The sequence below is a fragment of the Carassius carassius genome, chromosome 24 (assembly GCF_963082965.1).
Source record: "Carassius carassius chromosome 24, fCarCar2.1, whole genome shotgun sequence".
Classification (NCBI taxonomy): Eukaryota; Metazoa; Chordata; class Actinopteri; order Cypriniformes; family Cyprinidae; genus Carassius; species Carassius carassius.
Window position 1 is genome coordinate 20,637,840 of NC_081778.1, and position 14,397 is coordinate 20,652,236.

Below are 14,397 nucleotides of genomic sequence, written 5' to 3' on the forward strand. Positions count from 1 at the left end.
TAATGTTTTGAAATGTAACTGGCTTCAGGAAAAGTAATTCCACATCTATGGCTTTGCTTTATTTGATTGACAAAGTTTCCTCTGCATTAGAAAATAATGAATTTACCTGTAGTGTATTCGTCAACTTCTCAAAAGCTTTTGATAGTCAACCATCATATTCTATTGAAAAAATTGCACAAATATGGTTTTCACGATGTTACGCTTGAATGGTTAAAAAATTATATTTTAAACAGACAACAATTTGTTTGTATTAATGGATGCTATTCCAACAAAGCCAGACTACTTTGTGGGGTCCCTCAGGGGTACATTCTTGGACCATTATTATTTCTTATTTATATTAATGAATTTTCAAATGTGTCAAATATTATTTTCCCAATAATCTTTGCAGATGACACAACTTTAGTTTATTCTCATTCAAATTTTAATTTTCTGATTTAAAATTTAAATACTGGTTTAACTGCATATGCTACATGGTTCAGATTAAATAAATTATCGCTGAATACAAAAAAATCTAATTATATAATTTTTAGTGGAAAAAAATCATATTCTAAGAACCTCTCAAAAGTCAAAATGTAGACTGTGGAGATTTCCCAAGTCTCAACAACAAGATTCCTCGGAATTTTTGTTGATGAGAACTTGAATTGGAAAACACAAATTGACTGGGTTAGCAAGAAAATAAATAAATCTATTGGTATAATTAGGAGGATTAGCAATCTCATTACTACAAATTGTCTTCTTACACTCTATTACAGTTTAATTTATCCATATCTTTCATATTGTAATATAGTTTGGGCAAGCACTTTTCCTTCTACACTTCATAGAATTTTGGTTCTTCAGAAACGTTTTGTCAGGATTGCAACCCGATCTGACTCATATTCTTCATCTGTGCCTCTATTTCAGAATCTTCAGATACTTACTGTGTATGATATTAATATCACTCAAATATGTGTTTTTATTTATAAGGTACATTTTAATTATGAAAATAACCCAGAGAACTTTAAGACTTATTTTAAATTTAACTCACAGGTTCACTCTTATTCAACTCGTCAATCCTTAGATCTTCATCTTCCAAAGTTTCTTACGTGCAGAGGTCAATTTACTATCAGATTTAGGGGTACCAAATTATGGAACAGTTTTTCCCACTTAGCAATAAACTCCTCCTCATTAAAATGTTATAAAAGATATTTAAAAGCCCATTTAACTGCTGTTCTAAATTTTTAATATAGATATTATTCCATTTTTATGTTATGATCGTATTTGTTGTTTATTTTTTTCATTACTTTAATCGTCATTAAAATTTGTTGATGTTATGTGTATGTATATATGTATGTGCATGTGTGTTTTGTGTGTGTGTTATGGATATATGTATCTCACTAGTTTGTTGTTACTTTTATGTAGTAAAATGTTTTTATTTTCTATGTTTTTTGTTTTGATTTTATTGTAATTATGTCTAGGGTGGCGTTAAATAGGCCCAGTTGGGGTTTTTTGCCTCTTCCTGCACATCATTAAATTGATAATATTTGTCTTATTTTTGTTCATATATTTTATGTTTTGTTATTATTATTTTTGTCATTTTGTATTTTAAGGTGCAAATATAAATAAATAAATAAAATAAATAAAACTTCATTTGTAGCATTTAAATGGACTGATGGCAGTTTTTAGTGTTTTGTTTTGGTTTATTTAGACAAAATTGAAAAGAAACTGAAGCATTAGTCTCCACATTTGACATGCAACCTTACAGGCTCTGCATAGTGTGCGTGCATGTGTTTTTTTCCCCTGATGTGTGTTTTAGTGAGATGATGTCCATGCATTATTTAATTTTAGTAATACTGCCCAGTGATCTCCTCTCTCCAGAGATATATCTGGGATGGTGAGACCTCCTGCCTCAGGCACTCTGACTTAATCAAACTTTAGTGGCTCAGCGATTAGACGTTCCTTTCTGGAACTTCTCTTGGCTTGGGCAAAACTCAATGTTTTTACATATTTACTCGTGGTTTAGATGGATTTGGTTTGTGTCTTTAAATATATGCTAAGGAGAAGCCAAAATATAACATTTTCAGGAAAAGCTATATCTAAACGCATACTGTATTATTCGAGGGGGTTTTAAATAAGCAGCAATACTTGAGTACAGAGCTATAAGTAATACAAGCTAGAGTAATACAATCTCTCTTTACTGTACAGTTAATCTAAGCACATAGATGCTGGAATGCTGCCTATGGCTCAATCAGATTTGTTTTGTCGTAAATGTTTCCAGCATATTTTTTCCCTACTTTTTTGCGCTTTCAGATAGAAATTTAGACTTGGGTGAGATTCTTTCTGAATGAACACATGCCCGTTTTAAAAAGCTGATATAAAAGTTTCAAAGCAGCTTAAGCCATTTAGTGAAACCATGATGACAGTCCAAAAATAATTATGATATTCCTATGATGGTGATATTTTTTAATTCCGGAATTCTGGACCATACCATGACCAAAGACCATAGGAATCTATTTTTCTAAGCAAGATACTTAGAAAGAAAATGGCTGTCCTGTCCTTTTTAGTCTGTGAGTCTCTCTGGAGAAAAGGTGTCTGCTAAATTGCAAGCACTTAGTTATAAAGCACATATAAAAACAACCACAAGGTTGACCAAAGTGCTATACATTAGAAACAATACATAAAAAGAGAACTTCAAACAGCCAAGTAAAATACACACAGTAAAATTAATTTGTTGTTAAACACCATAGTTAAAAAAATAAGATTTAAGCTTTGATTTAAACATAGAAAAAGATGATACTGTTCGAATTAACATTGGTAAGCTGTTCCATAGTTTGGGTCCAGCCCTTGCAAAGGCTCTGTCCCCTCTATGTTTTAGCTTAGTCCTACACACGGAGAGTAATCCAAGATCCCCAGACCTAAGTGACCTAGTTGAGTTATGAGGGAGTACCAAAACAGAAAGGTAGCCTGGAGCTAAGCCATGTAAACATTTGTAAACGAAGACAATTTTTTTTTTTAACTCCATTCTAAATGTAAACGGTAGCCAGCACAAAGACATCAAGATGGGAGTAATGCGATACAATTTTTTGCTACCGGTCAACAGTCTAGCAGCAGCGTTCTGAACAAAACTATAAACACCTAATAGATGAACTATTAGTACCATAATAAAGTGAATTACAATAGTCAAGACGAGTTGTAATGAATGCATGGATAACTGTTTCGAAATTCTTGAGGGAGAGAAAAGTTTTAAATTTTGCAAGGCACCGTAAATGGAAAAAGCATGATTTGATGACCGATTTGATCTGTTTATCAAAACGAAGTCCTGAGTCAATTAAAATGTCAAGGTATTTAGCGCACGGAGTAACATGAGAGCTTAAAATGCCTAGATCCAAATCACCATGATCATAAAAGTCACTTGGTCCAAACAATCCAACTTGGTCCAACACTTTATGTGAAGAACAATTGGCTAATTTAATATTACTGTTGGTACAAGACTCCTGTTTTTTTTTTACTGCATTTAACCATTTAAAAAAGAAAAAAAAAACTTGGATCCAACTCAAAATGGACTAACTGGCAGAAAGATTCTAGCTGAATTCCTAAAAAGCATCACTTAACCTCTAAATATACAGTTATTGATGCACTTGTATTTCTTTGGTCTATTAAGTGTGCTCCTTGCTAGATCAATGTAAAATGTATCTGCATGGACACAAAATATGAGGTTTTTTTTAGATCAAGTTGTTGGAGAAAGAAAATACAGGATGGACCTGTTAGTAGGGATGTCCCGATTCCACTTTTTCACTACCGATAACGATGCCACAGCTTTGGCTATTTGCCGATTCCGATATCAGTCCGATATTTTTATTTTATTCTTGAACTAATACTAATAATAATAATAAAATAAATGGAAGCACTTTGCTCAATTAGCCACCTAAAAACATAAAAATCTATCTAGGAGTGTAGGGTGATCAGCTGGCAATAGTTTTTATCAGGGTTTGCTTTAAAAGCCTTTGAGGAATGTTGGCAGAATGCCACCCGTATTCTGCTCGCTGCAGACCGGGGGTTGACAAGGACTGTGCTTGTAGAAACATTCTTGCTGAAATGCAGATCTAGGATCAGGTTTCCCGGTCCTCTGCACTAGTTGAACTTTAAAAGTTTTTGTCTTTGTTTTTTTTGTTTTTTTTGCACTGATCCAGACATGTTTTACTTTGTGGTGTTGGCTCTGAAGTTGCAAAGTCTGTTGTGCTTGAATTTATGATGCTTTAAAAAAAGCTAATTAAGACTAAATGTAAACAGGATGCTTAAGAAATGGTTCACTTAACAAAGAAGGTTCTGTAGGTTTAAATCACCCTCATGTGGTTCCAAAGACAAAATTAATGAAGTCTGTTTCATGGTGACCTCCTCCAAAAATGGAGAAAAAAACCCCCATAAAAGACCATACAACATGTGAATTATGCTTCAGGTCTTTTGAAGTCACAGGGCTTGGAAAACGTTAAAATCCCTGATAACCCCTCTGGGCAGGGATTCTTCAGATTTTGGTAGCCCAAAATGAATTTAACTAGCCTGAATAAAAAAAAGACACTGGCTGAACTTCACTGTAGACAAATCAGCATGATCAAAAACTGAAATGATCATATTTTTTCTTAAAATATCAAGAGAATATGTGTGCAACAGTAAACTAAATTTACTGCTTGGATCATATTACAGATTTTGAGTGACAGATAAGATCATTTTCGGATGACCAAAAGAAAATATTTTTTAAAGAACACTTCGATATAACAGCCAAAACTAATAGTCATACAAAAGATTTGTTATTTCATAATAATTCCTTCCAGTGAGTTGTTAACCACGAGTGAGTTGAACTATAGAGAAGGATCATTCATATTCCTGAATGAATTGTTTTGCTCAGTTTATGGAAGGGATCAACCGATTAAAAAAAAAAAAAATGAAATAGATTGATTCAGTTCTTGAATCCAACTCAGTGATCCGGTTCCAGTGAATTATTGACTTTGTGAAAAATGTCTGTTTCTCACAAAATGACTTGAACACCTTTTATCCCTTTTTTAAGATTAATATACTGGTCACTATAAAGACCTGTGTGAAGATTCTTCAAAAATATCTCAATTTTTTGCTCCACGGATAAAAGTAAACCGCATATGGGTTTGGAACAGCATGAGAGTGAGTAAATAATGGCAGAATATTTATTTTTGAGTGAACTATCTATTTAAATGCCAGAATTTATCTTGGATTTTCTACACTGAGCTTTGGATTTCACCCAAATCCAGTCTTTTGCTTTAAGAAGCTTTGAGAGTACAAGCAGAGAAGATTTCTGTCCGGCACTGACCAGGTGATTCTGGTCTTCTGGCTGTCATTTTAAATTGAAAAAGTGATAAAATGTTTTCTAAATATTGAATGTTTGTATAATTGCCACTTTCACACACTCAGGCTGTTCATTATTGAGCTATATGAAAGCCAATTAACAAATGCAGGTAGTGCTGCAGAATTCGTCGAACTAAGAGGCCGTTCTACATGAGCAAAACTTACTCACATTGCCCTGGAGGGGATTTTCAAGTTGAAGATCATTTTTACAATATTAAACATGGCTGTTATTAGAACAATTTTTCTTTTTTGTAATTCATATTAATGTCTGGTGACACAGGCAGTTGGAGTAATGCATGTCCTCTGTGTCTGCAGCCTGTATATATATGTATATATATGCTATGCAAAATGGGGCAAAAGACAGCTAGAAAGTAAGGTGTGTAGAGCAAAAGAGAGACTGACATGGAGGGAGATAAACAGAGACAAACAGACTGACCAAGAGAATAAGGAAATACAGCGGAAATGAGACCGGAAGTGAGATTTGTGGAGACTCTGGTGCTGTCAGTAAGGAGCTGGCTTGAGCTAGTATCTCATTCTCACACGGCAGATTGGAAGAGCAGATTGTGCTCGGAGATGCCCTGAGATTTGGGCAGCTTCCGATGGGGGATTTGTAGAGATTTGGTTAGAAATCTGCCCATAATGAATGTTAAGTGAAAAGCGCTGCCTTCATCTTCTCAGCAAAGACATTTTTTTCTCTGAGCACTTGTTCTGTTAGTTTTGGCTCGGTGTCTAAGTGTCACATTCCTGAGATGAGTCTATAGCTTCATTAACTGGTATGTGCAAATCACACAAACAGACGTTTTTGAATTAAAAGGCATAATTTGTTTGTCTGTGGAGACAATAGATGAGATCGTGTTCTCTCAATCCATCAAAAAACACCTGGGAAATCAGGTACAAATCAGGCACCAAATCTTCGTTTATGAGAACGTGCATTTTAGGTATGTGTATTTTATTTGAGCAGTTAAGGTCAACTCAAAAGTTTTAAGATTTTTTTTTGTCTTTGTTCTTAGGTGGTTTGTGGAATGTCACAACTTCCTTAAGCGATTCAGCACTTTACCCTCAGCTTAATCACCTGACTGAAATCCTGCTGTCTGATTGGATCATCTTTTGAGGTAAGAACCTATGGGAACCTATGCTCTTTTGTTGAAATTTAGCTTGACTTGATTTGACAGAAAATTGTAATATCATCCAACTTCGTTATTTTGGCTTGACTATTCACCCTAGGCCGTCACATGGGGGACAATGTCTGACATTAAAAAAAAAAAATACAAATATAATTTAAAAAAACATCTGACAATCTGTTTAAATGAAGTCTCACAGCAAGCAGACGACAAGTGTAAGAAAAGTATCACAGTTGGAGAGGGTAACAGGGAGGTGGGCAGATTTTCAAACAAATCGGAAAAGAGAAACAAGCAGACGAATGAATCGGAGAGAGTTCACTTAAGAGAAGACAAAACAGATGAGGCGGGAGACTTGACATAAAGAGTGGGTAAAAAATCGTCACATCACAGCGCACCTGTGCAAGGCCCATTTACTCATGCCCCCTGTCTACCAAGATATCCCTTTGAGATCAAGACACATCCCACAATGCTGGACGTAGGGCTGGTGGTGACAGGCTCTGTCGGCTGGCTGAGGGGAGCAGATGGCTGGCCAGATGCAGGGTTGCATTTGACCTTGGGCCGTGTGGAAGGCTAAACATCACAAGCATCCTCCGGTGCTTCCACCTTTCTGCCGCTCCATGGAACCACTGCTCCACTCTGACAGATTATGGTTGTTTTATTTAGATGAGCCATATGGAGCCATTATGTGCTCCATCGTTTAACTGCTATCACTATTCCCAGTGTAGTTTATCACCCATTGTGTATTCGAACAAAGACGAGTTCAAGTCCCCCAAACTGTCCATGCCAGTGGAGATAGGCCATGAGGTATAGCTTATCGCATTCAGCTCTGTGCTCGGACAGAAATGGGTGGCAGAATTATAATTGGGTTCAGCTGATGAAGACTTGATGGAAGGGATCTTTTAGTAAGTCGGCAACAGCTTCATTTATTAGCACGTATGCCAGCTGTCATGCAATAGTTTACCCAGAATTCTAATTCATTGAGTCATACTTGTTTATTCTCTCACTGAGGTCATTGTAGCGTCTCCTTCAAGGAAAGTTTGTTTCCTAATGGCTTGATGGCTTTTAGCACACTGTTACCAAGTGCAGTGTCTGCCGATTTATTATTATAATTTTTTTTTTAATGTAAACACTTGTGGTCACAGATATGTGCCCTGCTAATGGTTGCTAGCACCCAGCCTCTTTCAGTTTTCTTCAATAACTCATTGTACCATTCATTCTGATTTTCACCTTCATTTCACAATCGGTAGTGACGTTGACATCAAAAGAGACACTGAAAGATGTTTTTGGTACAGACGTTGAGGCCACGTTGTGCTCCTCCACTTTTGAATCTTCATTCATGTTCATTTAAGTACTATTTACTTTCCAAGCTCCGAAGATAGCTGTTCAAACACTTAGTGAAACAAAAGACAGAAGTGAGCATATTTTCTTCATTTTTTTGAGTTTTGAATCAAATCATTTGATGCCTTTCTGCTGGCAGGCTCAAAATAAGAATTCATTGAAACCTCAAGCTTACCTGACAATTGGAATAATCTTAAATGTCAATTCTGCCTCTACGTAATATTTCCAAAAAACACTCTTCCTCTGATAAGAGGTTTATTTAACTACAGGTCAGCTGAACGGGCAGATACCAGCAGAGGGCTTGGTCCATCATAGCTTTTTACTGATTTCTAAATTCTCTCTCATGGTTTATCACTCTCATTAATGTCAGCACCTGCTGTAGCTGGGCTCTATCTGTCTGCCCGCAGGCCCTGCAGCTGTGCACTGAGCTCAGGCAAACTGTCCATCAGTTCTGCCCCCTCCACCCTTCCACTCCACCAATAAGCATTTGGATGGGATAGTTGTTAAAACCTTGCTAGAATCAGGTGCACTTGTTCTGTTGATTTGTAAACGTGTGTCCCATATGCATCAGACGTTTAGCCAACGGTCCGTGGGCATGACATCTGAGGCTAGTTCCCATTGATTTCCATTGTAACTTCGGTTCTTACAGTTGAAGTCAATAGGAACAAAAACTGTTTAGTTACTTACATTCTTCAAAATATCATTGTGTAAGGTTTAGATGAGGATGAGTGAATGCTGACAAAATTTTCATTTTTTTAAAAGTAATGTCTATGGAAAAGTAATTGCCCCTTTAGTCTTTGAAATCAACAGAAATTAAAGGGTTAGTTTGCCCAATTTGCAAAATTATGTCATTAATAACTTACCCTCATGTTGTTCCAAACCCATAAGACCTCCGTTTATTTTTGGAACACAGTTTAAGATATTTTAGATTTAGTCAGAGAGCTCTCAGTCCCTCCATTGAAACTCTGTGTACGGTATACTGTCCATGTCCAGAAAGGTAAGAAAAACATCATCAAAGTAGTCCATGTGACATCAGAGGGTCAGTTAGAATTTTTTGAAGCATCGCAAAAATACATTTTGGTCCAAAAATAGCAAAAACTATGACTTTATTCAGCATTGTCTTCTCTTCCGTGTCTGTTGTAAGACAGTTCAAAACAAAGCAGTTTGTCATATCCGGTTCGCGAACGAATCATTCGATGTAGCCGGATCTTTTTGAACCAGTTCACCAAATCGAACTGAATCGTTTTAAACGGTTCACGTCTCCAATACTCATTAATCCACAAATGACTTAAGCTGTTAACTTTTTTTAATGTGGCTGACACTCCCTCTGAGTTCAAACAAACCAATATCCTGGAGTAATTCATGTACTCAAACAGTACACTGACTGAACTGCTGTGAAAAGAGAACTGAAGATGAACACCGAGCCGAGCCAGATAATGACTCGTTCACGAGTCAAGAACCGTTTCTGTCAGACGTGTCCGATTCGAGAACCGAGGAGCTGATGATACTGCGCATGTTTGATTCAGCGTGAAGCAGACCGACACACAGAGCGTCTGAACCGAACTGATTCTTTTGATGATTGATTCTGAACTGATTCTGTGCTAATGTTATGAGCCCAGGTAAACCGAAGGCTTACAGTCATCGCCAATGACGCCATTACGTCGAACGCAAAAGAACCGGTGAACCGTTTTCTTCAACCGTTTTATTGAATCGAACTGTCAGGAAGAACTACTGGTGATCCGAAAACCGATGCAACCGGTTCTTGACTCGTGAACGAGTCATTATCTGGCTCTGCTCGGTGTTCATCTTTTTCTTCACAGCAGTTCAGTCAGTGCTGTTTGAGTACATGAATTACTCCGGCATATTGGTTTGTTTTAACTCCGAGGGAGTGTCAGCCACATTAAACAAGTTAACGGCTTAAGTCATTTGTGGATTAATGTGTATTGGAGACGCGAACCGTTTAAAACGATTCAGTTCGATTTGGTGAACTGTTTAAAAGAAAGCCTTGCCACCCCTGCTGCCACCCCATTTGGCAGCAACAAATTAAAAGTTATGGCCAATTTGAAAATTTACGAGCGCGAATCTCCAATGTCCGACTGCAGTGAATGCTGGAGCACGAGAGTAGCCAGAGCGGCAAAAGACTGATTTGTTTGTAAAACTAAAAAAAAAGTGCACGCGAAACGAGGGATCCAGGATTCGCGAGGAGACACAGGAGGAAAGAGGTAAAAATGGATCTATCAAGAAATGAAGCTATAATGAAAGCACAGTGCTAGCCTAGTTGTGTAGTCTAATACGTGATACGTTGCCCACTTTTAAAAAGCGTGGGGATACGTAACAACTTCGTTTTGTGTCAGAACTTTCACATTCACACTTTCATTCACAAATTCACCCCGTCTGTGTTTGCGAAGCCACATGGATTGAATCGCGGAATTCAGTCACAAATGGAACTTGCTGTATAAAGCAGAACGTCACGGAATTTGGCCATTTTTGAAGGAATAAATAAAAAGTAGGTTGTACATTTAATCAAATCTCGATATGGACTAGTGTCTTAAAGGTGTTGTTATACATGTCATGTTATACATGTTATATACAATGAGCGCTCAATGTGTGCTCTACTACACACACACACACACACACACACACACACACACACACACACACACACTGAAGCACGCGCAGTGTTTTTAGCTCTTCACTATATTAACACATGATGTATGCTACACATGTGCACAGCGCGCTATGAGAGGATTTCACCATTTCATTTGATAAAACTATCTTCATTCATTCATATCGTATACACGGATAGAAACTGCAATGTCTTTACGACAACCTGTCAAAATAAAATTTTGAAGAAATATAGTACTATTGCACAATAGAGTATGCTATACTTCAAGTAGACCTAATAGCTAATAATAATAATAATATAATAGTTAATAATAATAGTTTATTAAAAAACATATAAACTCTGTCTGCAACCCACCTCTACAAATGTCTACAACCCACCAAAATAAAAGTTAGTCTAACTCAAAAAAAAAAAAAAAAATTATGTAAGAAATTGCACAGTAAAATATACTTTAAAAAATCTAGCAAAACGTTATTTTAAAGCAATATCACACACATTTTCCTAGATGTTTTAATTTAAACTTGCCAAAACAATAACACCATATTTTTCAAAAACAATTTCTAAAAGTACATTTGTATTTGTATAATGTTTATTTATTTTTATTGTCAGCTAAACAGTTTGCTTCCCCTCTCACATATCTGCCACTCATCACCTGTGTCTTAACCTTAATGTCTTTCCTGTGATAATGCCCCTTACTTCTATCACACTTCTATCTCCTATTAAGTTAGATCACATTCTATGGTCACTTATTCCTTATATGAATTGTTTCAAAAAGACATTGATTGCATGAGATTAAGTTTGTAAATAGCAGCCTGTACCCTTTTGTAGTGTGTATATATACTATTTATCATCAAACTGTGATAACTGTGAGTAAATTCAGTATACAGGTGCTAGTCATATAATTAGATCATCATCAAAAGTTGATTTATTTCACTAATTCCATTCAAAAAGTGAAACTTGTATATTATATTCATTTATTACACACAGACTCATATATTTCAAATGTTTATTTCCAACTAAGGAAAATCCCAAATTCAGTATCTCAGAAAATTTGAATATTGTGAAAAGGTTCAATATTGAAGACACCTGGATTCTCAGTATAGTTCTGTGGACTACACAATCATGGGGAAGACTGCTGACTTTACAGTTGTCCAAAAGATGACCAATGACACCTTGCACAAGGAGGGCAAGACACAAAAGGTCATTGCAAAAGAGGCTGGCTGTTCACAGAGCTCTGTGTCCAAGCACATTAATAGAGAGGCGAAGGGAAGGAAAATATGTGGTCGAAAAAAGTGTATAAGCAATAGGGATAAGCGCACCCTGGAGAGGATTGTGAAACAAATCCCATTCAAAAATGTAGGGGAGATTCACAAAGAGTGGACTGCAGCTGGAGTCAGTGCTTCAAGAACCTCTACGCACAGAGGTATGCAAGACATGGGTTTCAGATGTCGCATTCCTTGTGTCAAGCCACTCTTGAACAACAGACAGCATCAGAAGCGTTGCGCTCTTTCTCGCGCTCTCTCTCTCTTTCTCGCGCAGCGCTCTCTTTCTCGCGCTCTCTCTCCGTCTCTCTCTCTCTCCCTCTGTCTCTCTCTCTCGCGCGCTCTCTCCCTCTGTCTCTCTCTCGCGTGCTCGTGCAGCACTCTCTTTCTCGCGCTCTCTCTCGCGCACACGCGCTCTTTCTCACTCTGCCCTGTCAAATTGACAGGACTTAAAAACACATGCAAATGATAAACTTTCACTCTATGATGGTTAAGCTGTGCAATTAATCCGCGAATCACATTCGTCAAGGGCCGGGGGGCAGCTGGCCCGTACAGTTAATGAATAACGGATCAACTACGACAGCCTACATCGCACATCCTGCGATGTGACTATCATGGATTCGTACATCGCGATATCGATGCTTACAGTTTTTCTCGATTGCTAAAACACATTTCTTGAAAGCAGCTCACCTTTTCTCTTAAACTGTGAACACACAACTCAATTTTCAAGCTACATTTACAAAACCTCAGACACTTCTTGCAAAACCAAACTTTCACCTCAAAACAGTTCAATCTGTGCTCAAAACTGAACTATGTTGTCAAATTGTGCCCCGAGTCAATCAAAATTAAAAAAACTACTGAACAGTCAATAAACACTACGTAGAAAAATAGAAAACACAATACTCAGGACATGAAGCTGGTGAAATAAATGTTTGTTCACTGTAGGCTAAATGCAAGTTGCAAAAAAAAAAAAAAAAAAGTGCATTTAGCACTTGTACAAAAAGACAAAACAGAAATCTTGTGCATTTACATGTACTGTATCACTTTTAAAAACAAACAGAAATCATACGTGCTTACCACTTGTGTACAGTAAGCCTATGTATACTGTAAATATAAAGTACAAAAAATACAAATAAGTGAATTATTCAGCCACAGCATCATGTCTCCGTACTGGGTCAGGCCACAGGACTTCATCCACATCACAGGCCACATTTTGTCTGGCCAGGCAACGGGGAAAAAAACCCCTGGCATGCCGTATCCAGGCTTGGCATGCCTCCACACCTATGTCACCACAGGCAAGTCCCATGGCTTGCAGGAGATTTACCCTGGTGTAAGGTTGGCGTTCATATACCGTCCACCGCCATGAGGAGAAGAATTCCTCAATGGGGTTTAGGAAAGGGGAGTACGGTGGAAGGCAAAGATTGATAAAATCTTGGTTCATATTGAACCACTCTCTAACCTGGAGGGCTCTGTGAAAACTCACATTATCCCAAACAACCACATAGATGGGATGCTCATCCTGCTGCCCCAACAGAGCATCTCGCATGTTATTGAGGAAAATGAGGAGCTGGTGAGTGTTGTAGGGCCCCAGGTTGGCATGATGGTGGACAACCCCATGATTGCTGATGGCAGCACATAATGTGACATTGGCACCACGCTGCCCAGGAACACCAACAATGGCCCGATGGCCAATCACATTACGGCCTCTCCTTCTCCTTTTGGTGAGATTAAACCCAGCTTCATCCATATAGATGTATTCATGGGGTCTTTCCATTGCATCCAGTTCAAAAACCCTCTGTAGAAATAGATATAGTTCTGTAAGTGATACGGAAAGTGATTTAGGCCACTACAGTAAATCACTACAGTAATCAACATTGAATGTGTCTGGATGTATGCCAACCTGTACATACTGGAATCTTTGCTCCTTTACTCTGTCTGAGTTGCGGTCAAAAGGCACTCTGTATAGCTGTTTCATGCGCAGTCTGTTGCGCTTGAGGACACGATCAACAGTAGAGAGGCTGACACTGTTTATACCCTCAAAGTTTACATGGTCCTCAATGATCTTCTGCTGAATTTCACGCAGTTTAATGGCATTGTTCTCACGGACCATATCAACAATTAGGGTCTCTTGGTGTGGGGAGAACATACCTGTCCTGCCACCCCATACAAAAAATATACATGGAATACTAGGCCTACAAACAGTTAGACCAACCCTCCATTACAATACTACAGTACATTGGTACAGTGGTGTACTGGAACATATATTTACTTACAGTATACTGTGATACAGTATATAGTATGTCTTACAGTAATTGCTGTCAGCATTTACATACTAGGCTATAATTAAAAAAAAAAAAGTTATTACCTGTTCTCTTCTCTAAATCTTCGGATTATGGTGGACACAGTGAATCTACTAAGGTTTGGTTGTACCCTTTGTCCAGCCTCCCTCATGCTCATACCATGGACAAGAACATGGTCAATCACAGTAGCTCTGATTTCATCAGATATTACCGTTCTTTGTCTTTGCTGACCACCTTGACCACCTCTCACACGGACTCTTCCTCTCAGATTTCTATCCATTGTAAGACCTCACAAACCAGTGCTCTCTGAACTGGCTTATATGTTCCCTCACATCATTAGCCACAAGTGTGATCAATTTTGAGTTGTTGTGTTCAACTGGTGACACCTGTGCTTTCATTGTGTT

General features: G+C 37.7%; 1 protein-coding gene across 2 annotated transcripts in view; it reads left to right on the forward strand.

The window, feature by feature from the left end:
* LOC132103136 (semaphorin-6D-like) overlaps positions 1-14,397 on the forward strand; it is a 175,223-nt gene that overhangs the window by 27,020 nt on the left and 133,806 nt on the right. For both annotated transcript variants that reach the window (XM_059507980.1, XM_059507981.1), the window contains exon 2: positions 6,360-6,461. The gene's annotated coding sequence lies outside the window, so the exon portion shown is untranslated. The remainder of the gene's footprint in view (positions 1-6,359; positions 6,462-14,397) is intronic.